At 39.8% G+C, this 7848-nt stretch overlaps 1 long non-coding RNA gene across 2 annotated transcripts; it reads right to left on the reverse strand.

Annotated features, from left to right (window-relative positions):
* Positions 1-2272: 2272 nt before the first annotated feature.
* Positions 2273-7464, reverse strand: LOC143509781 (uncharacterized). Of its 2 annotated transcripts, XR_013129774.1 has the most exons (4): positions 7436-7464; positions 4803-4879; positions 4455-4551; positions 2273-2486 (listed from the first exon to the last, which is right to left on the reverse strand). It is a non-coding gene; the product is annotated as an uncharacterized LOC143509781 (long non-coding RNA). The 2 variants fall into 2 exon arrangements; XR_013129773.1 differs by having other exon boundaries at positions 2273-4551.
* Positions 7465-7848: the final 384 nt, after the last annotated feature.

The following is a 7848-nucleotide window of genomic DNA, read 5'->3' on the forward strand; positions in this document are numbered from 1 at the left end:
ACCATGTGATACCAAATGACAGCACACAATAGATATAATACCAGACAGCATGGCGTGTTATGATAATGTGTTATGATCATGCTATGGTTCACTCTCACTTCACACATGTAAAGTGACTGTACTGACTGCACTGTAAAAAACAGAACTTAAAATTGCTCACCTTACTATGATTTTTGGTTTAGCTGAGCCAAAAATAATTAATTGCACCATAAACTATAACAAAGTAATTGGATCAGCTTACTTTATTGAGTTTCTTGTTAAAAGTTGATCTGACCTTACAACCTTCATTGTCAAAACATACAAATTGTAGTTGAACCCTAGTTAAGGCCAGGTCAACTCCTCTGCGCATGCTCAATTTGACTCCTTAGTTGAGAACGGGGCGGGGTTTGCGATTTCTGCCAGAATTTGACTCCGGACAACTTGAAATGGATTTCACCTGCAGCAAGCAGCGACCTACGCTACTCTGAACTGAATATTAACGTCCAAATGTGCTTTGTCATTTGTCTTATATGACCCAACTTCAGTTAGCTATTCTTAGTATTGAATTTAGAGATTTATGTACATGTGAAATACATACCAGTCAAGTTTTGTATTTAATAATACGAGACATTTCCCGTATCTGACGTAATCGTGTATCGCGTAATTTGCATAATCGGTTATTTGCATATAGCTGCAATCGAGGCTGTAGGAGAGACGAAAACATCTTTGGAGTGGCAAAAAGTGAAGAAAAAACACCCCAAATATGTTTTGAACTACAAATGTGACTAAACCCGCGAGTTTTCAATTGTTATTTTTTTAAAAGCATTCATGTGCCGCGCCAAACACAATTCTGTCACTAGCCTCGCGAGAACTGCTTCTCAAGACTACTGCAGGTGGCAGTTCTCGCGAGGCTAGTGACAGAATTCTGTTTGGAGCGGCACATGAATGCTTTTAAAAAAATAACAATTGAAAACTGAAAATACGGGAAAATACTGGAAAATAAAAATACGGGATGACGCCGGGACAGAGCGGTAAAATACGGGACTTTCCCGGCCAAAACGGGACACTTGACAGGTATGGAAATATACATTATCTGAACAAGATATTGTAGCGTCGGGATGACGTCATTACCCATGAGCCCTTGCGGCTCCGGCCCTGTTATGCGTATTATGTGGTGTTTGTGTCTGTATAGTGTTATATATTATTGATTATTAATTGTGTGTTATTAGTTAAGTCACCCTGGTCCATTTTTTAATGTACATGTGCATTATCCGAGTTTCCCCTCCATGTATGTGTAACGTTGTCATCATCATGACCTCCCCCTGTATTACATGTGTAAGGCCAAGTTAGTTAAGGCCTTTAGTTTGATCTAATTGTGCCTGTGAGTGCCAATTTTCTTGCGAGGTGAGAATAAAACCTCTGTTCCTTGATAAGAATGGACTTGTCTGAGGCCTTTTTCTCCCACACCACGCCACAATATAATAAGTTGGTACAACTTTAAAAAACTTGGAACTCCTGGTATGTAACTTAAATTTTGAGGTTCATATACATGGGCAAGATAAATTATCTGAACAAGATATAGTAAGTTAGCATAACTTGTAATTATTTGTAGGTAATACTTAAAATCTGAAGTTTATATACCTGTGAAAAATAAATAATTGGAACAAGAAATAATAAGTTGGCTCAACTGAGTGAATTTCTTAAAAACTTAAGAGTTTGAGTTGGGATCAAAACTCAAAAATCTAGTGCAGTAAGTTGCCTTGAAATTTTGAGTTTTCTCAACTTTTTCTTTTTTACAGTGTGTGGGGCTGTACGGACTGTGGGGCTGTACTAACTGAGGGGTTGTACTGACTGAGGGGTTGTACTGACTGTAGGGCTGTACGGACTGTGGGGCTGTACTGACTGAGGGGTTGTACTGACTGTAGGGACAGTACTTACTCTTCCCAGCATGGGCATAACTGTGCACAGGGTCTGGCACAAGGCCAAATAGGAGGACAGATGAAAAGTATTGGAGTTAGTCTGGTCATATCAACACTCTGCTCCTGTTCACATTGTGTAATTACCAAAGTGTAAACCTCATCATATAATTATTAGACTTACATAATCATACCCCATTTATACATAGTATTATTTATTATGTTATATTATTCATTATGTTATATTATTTATCTTATCCAACAGAAGACAAGTAGATTCCCTCCACTTCACAGAATAATGTGTGGTTTAAACCAAATGCTGCAAGAACCTATCTGAATAAATATTGGTTCCAACATCCAACGTTTTATTTCTTGAATTTTAGCTTAAACATTAAGTAGATTATGTATATTTATGTCACTTGAGTCAATTTGAAGTCACATCCAGCAAAAATGCTTTAATGATGAACAAAATCTTGCCCTCATTACTCCAGAGCACAAAGAGGAAATGCCACTGTGTTCCCGAGCTGCTCTTATCACGCCGCCATTTCCACAGTGTCTGAAGACTGCAGCGCACGCCAGACGCCTCACAGCCTGCAGGAGCCGAGAATAATAACACAATAAACCAGCTAACAAGGTTACCGTGGTACACTGATCCACAGAGTGTCAGAGAACCAAATCTGAAAATCCAGTGTCATGAGAAACCATAGGTACCACAAAAGTCTACAAAGCCACGCTGGACCAGAAGACATGAGAAACTGAGATTCATAAAGAAATACTTGGTGGAAAACTGGGTGTATCTTTACAGAAACTTTGACTTCTACATAGACTTCTACACAACAGTTAAACATTGAAAATGGGATTTGACGACGTAGGGAAGTAGGAAATTACAGTAAAATATGCAAATCACTGGCTTCACTCATAACAGCCCATATTAAATTATGAATTTCCATAATTACTGCATATAGGCTACATTCTCATGAAAAGCATTCAAGCTTAAACTGTGTTTTATCAGATTTATTGTGTGTGTGTGTGTGTGTGTGTTTATTGATTTATTTGTGTAGGCCAGTTAATTAGCAAGTGTATTCATATTTATTGCTCCAGATAAGTAGTGGCAGGCGTTAATTTGTTAAACCCCTCTGAATGAAACTGTAGCTCGTTATGGGTGGGAAATAGTTGTAGATAATTACAGTCTTGTTAACAGCTGGAAACCAATTGTACACATTCACAGATTTAAAAGCTCCAACGGATGCTGCTTTGTCTATAGGAGAAAGGCTTTGGCATTATTAGAAGACCACAATACCTGAATATGGTGTAAACATGTTTTACAGACAACAAAGATTGTCTTGCCATGATGGCAATTGTTTAATGAGCTGATATAGATTTTCAAAAGTAATTGTCAGGTTTGGAAATACCTGTGCAATACCTGTGCACCGACAGGGGTAGATAACCCATATTCCACTTACAGGTAAGGATTACCCGTATGACTGTGCAGGCCAGTCAAGCTCATCCACACCAGACTTTGCCATCCATGCCTTTATGGACCTTGCTTTGTACAGTGGTGCACAGTCATGTTGGAAGAGGAAGGGGCCAGCTCCAAACTGTTCCCACAATGTTGGGAGCATGGAATTGTCCAAAATGTCTTGGTATGCTGAAGCATTCGGAGTTCCTTTCACTGGAACTAAGGAGCCAAGCCCAGCTCCTCCTGGTGCTCAGTTCACCATAGTTTTGACTTTTGGACCATTTCCCAATAATAATGAAACAGTGTTTCTGCACAGTCTGGGGATCAGACTGGGTTCATGTGGCTGGAGTTTAATCCGATTCTCTAACAGCACATCGTCCAAACAAGAACCTAAAAAATAAAATAAACCCACAGAAGAAAATGCAACAGAGATGCTTGATTCTAGAATGCAGGTGCTCTGGATCTGGGATACTGGATCTTGTTCCAGGAGACTCCAGCACACGTTACGCACTACATTTGGGATGTGGAGACCAGGCATCGAGGGGGGTCTGAACAGCTGGGGTGACATCACACAATGGCATATGCTTTTGGTTGTGTGAAGTGAAATCGTTATTTCATAGACACAGATCTATGAGGACCCTGTCAAAGTGTTCCCCAACAAGTCAAAACAACCTGTCAAAACACATGAAAACATGTCTAAAGATAAAAAGGGGGCATTTCTCAAAGACAACACCGAAGGCGTGCAAGACACAGACAGCTCAAGGCCCAGGTACGAGCTCAAAGACATTTAAAGAAAACGTTGAAAACAGAGTTTGACGAAGGACACCCAGAAAACATGGGCGCACTTCAACACCTCAATAAGCAGGACGGCAGAGACAGAACAAAATCCGCAGGCCTTTTGTGAGAGAAACCAATTTTGTGGGAGAATTGGTACTGATAATTTTAGGGATAGGATTAATGTCAGGTTTTTTAAAATGTGGACTCCATCCAGGCAAGGGGTATGAAATGTTGGAATTTTGCAGCTTGATTTACAATAAAAAAATTTTGCACAATGAGAAATGAATAGCTCATTGTGCGTTACACACATTGAGTTGACTCACATAAGAGAGTCACATGCAGGTTCCTTGCTTCTTCCTCCGTGTGTATTCACCTCACACTACTTGCATGTGGGCTCACGTGACACTTCTAATGAGCTTTCTAAACATAAGAAACAACCTAAAGTGAGATATAAAATTAATGATTTCAGAACATAAAGAATTTAGAAGATTTTTTCCACAAATCCATGTCATAGTGTGTCACATATTTTTTGTCATTGTGCAGATTATAGAAAACATTTGATTAACAATAATAACATTAACATTAATAAACATTTATATAAATTCTGTTTAGAGAGAAACCCAGAGCCCAAAACAGATGCACCTCAAATAAGAACATGGCATGGTACTGACCCGCCCACGAGCTCTTCACAGAACCACCAGCACCTCTCCCTGAGACTGCAGACACATCTGAACTCACAGCACACAAGCTGGAAATATATTAGTAATGTAAAAGTCACACAGATGCTACATTCATGCTAGTGTATAATGAAATATATTAAATATCAATTTAACATTAAATATAGTTTGAATATTTGTCTTTGATTTCTAAAATTATTTCTACTCTCCTCAGCCAAGTTCACTCCTGCTGAAATCAAATGTTCTGTGTCTACAGAACAAACAATTCATTTGCTAAGAGTGCTTCTGAAAACAGCTCAGACAACACAGAACCGAATTTAGATTCAGTCAAATTCAGTCACAATCAGTCATAGTCCCATTTAGCCACATTCCCTTGTTTTGTTTGTTTGTTTTACGATGACTCTTCCTGGCAGTCCTTCATGGTGCCCTGATACCCTCCCCTCAACCTCTCCTCCCCTCTGCTGGGGACACACTCATAGCCACAGTTGCACGTTTACTGCAGTGTGGGAACCTTTACTGTGGATAAAGCGCATGACTCAGAAGTCATTAAGAGTGGATGTGTGTGCGTGTTTACCTGTCACTCATGTCTCATCTGCTTGACAGTGTTTCTGTTCAACTGTGTGCGTGTGTGTGTGTGTGTGTGTCTCTTTAGTTTGACTCTTAGTTTCTGTACGCCTCTTGGCAATACGCCCATTACTCCAGCTGTCTTGAGGTTCAACGCTGTCTGCCACTTCTGAATGATGTAAGACTCTACACTGCACGGCAACACACAGACGTGTGGGAACAGACGAAGACACGACAGAAAGCTCAACATAACATTCCTTTCACTGATAAACTGTACTTTCTCACATTTTCCTAGAATGTAATCATGAGTATTGGTGAGTCATTAAACATAATTTTAGTTTATTTTACATCAATAAATAATTTGCATATTAGTAAGAGTTTGTTGAAGCACAAATACTACCATAAATGTTTAATAATAAAGTAGTGATGTGGTAGCCGGACAGTGCCCACTCATCCACATTGACACCATCCACTCATCCACCCTGAACCTGCCCACTTATCCATTTACAGTGTGCATGATAATAGGGTATAGCAGTATACTTAACAATTCAATGTGTATGACATTGAATGACAAAGACAGGGTTCTTTAAGAGTTTTAAACTTATTGTTACATATAGCTCGGCCCTGCGCCCTTCTTGTGTAATTTACCCTAGACCCGCCTTGTTTCTATGGTTTTCCCCGTTGTCTGGCACGCCCCAGTACCTTGTGTCACTGCCCCTGAAATTAGCTGTACCACCTGTGTCTTGTTTGAGTCTGTGCATTTAAGGCCCACAGTATATACCCTCCGTGTCATTCATTGTTTGTGGTTCACGTTAAGCTATTCCATGGCGCATATTGGTGCATATTACGTTTCTTGGTTCCTGGTTCTGATGTGTGTTCTGTTCTGTCCTGGTTCTCCCCGTCATCCCTGTATCATCATTATTTGTTTTTGTCCTAATTGTATTTTTGGTTATTGAGATATTTAGTAGTAGTGTGTGTTCGTCGTCATCTGTTAGTATTTCTATTCCCCGTTGTGTTTCACCAATTCGCCATGTCCTCTTTGTTAGTTCTGAAGTTGTGTGTTTCCCCTTGTCTGGTTTTATTCCCCTGTTCGTTGTCTGTTTAATTTCTATAAATAAATGTGATCTCCTGCACTTGCGTCTCGCCTGCCTAGTAAAACGTAACACTCATACAGCAAAATGTCATCTCCTGTAGGGTGGTTTGCTAATATGGGCTCCTAACTGGACTGCCTAAGAACACCATTCACCAGTTCACTTATTCAGAGTACTGCTGTGAGTTTTAACCAGCACAGAGATGGCATTTCTAAAATCTCTCCACTGGCGTCCAGTCAGTTGCAGTTTAAACGACTGTGTCTGCTCTACAAATGACCAAATGGATTACACCCAGATGCTGTCTCATTATTGGATGTGCTGCGTTATGAGAACAATGCCAGTAAATCTAATCTCCATGGATACAGGTCAGCTATAATAACTCCAAACTCAAGCTGGACACAATGAAGCCCCATTCATCTCTTATGCTACACACTGAAACATCCTGAGGAAACTGATGTGCCTCAAAGGTCCATGTTTAAATGTAAGGTCCATGTTCACATGCAAGGTCCTTGTTCACATGCAAGGCTACAAACACTTCTCTCTTCTGCCTACAGATGAACTTTATTTACTTCAGCATTGCACCTAATTTATCTTCAAATCTAATTCTTGATTGTTGTATCTTTTTAATCCATTCAATTATTTTATTCTTCATTATGTTTTTTGTCATCTTTTCAAATGAAATTGATTGAATTCCAATTATATATTTTCTGCTGCATTCATTTGTTAAGAATCTTGAACTTGCTACTTAATGTGCTGCTGAAACTTTCTCTTGACTAATGGTGGAAATTTGAGATTCTTTATAGGCTTCCGGGTATTCTGGGTTTGGAAAACAGGACGTCACAGAGGTTGTAGTACTATTTCTAGATCTTACAGGTTTAGATGAGAACTCTTAAATTTCAGATTTCAGTTCAAATTTCTACACACAGAAACAGGTAGCTATTTTGCTTAGTTCTTTGAAGCTGTGAATCTTACCTTTACTTCCTGTAACAGCCTGCTCTCCTGTCCTCGTCCACATGATACACTAAACCACGTGGCTGTGTTGTTGATCCCTTCTACAGGTGTTCCTGTGTACACCCTCACACGAGGCCACACCCCCCATTAGCTTGTTTCATGTTGCACTAGCGTTTTGTTCGGTGCCTCATTAGCATGTGTGTTTAATCACTTGTACATGTTACTGCGTTATAAGATTGTCATTTGCTGTTTGTCAGCTATCACTGGTGTATAATTTTTCAGTGAAACATCCGTGTAAACCATGGCTCACGTCTATGCAAATCGTGACTTGCATCTATGTAAATCGTGACTCACGTCTGTGTAAACCGTGGCTTACATCTGTGTAAACCATGGCTCATGTCTGTACCCCATCCTCTCCCCCCAGGCACATGCAG

This window comes from Brachyhypopomus gauderio, chromosome 3, assembly GCF_052324685.1.
Source record: "Brachyhypopomus gauderio isolate BG-103 chromosome 3, BGAUD_0.2, whole genome shotgun sequence".
Classification (NCBI taxonomy): domain Eukaryota; kingdom Metazoa; phylum Chordata; class Actinopteri; order Gymnotiformes; family Hypopomidae; genus Brachyhypopomus; species Brachyhypopomus gauderio.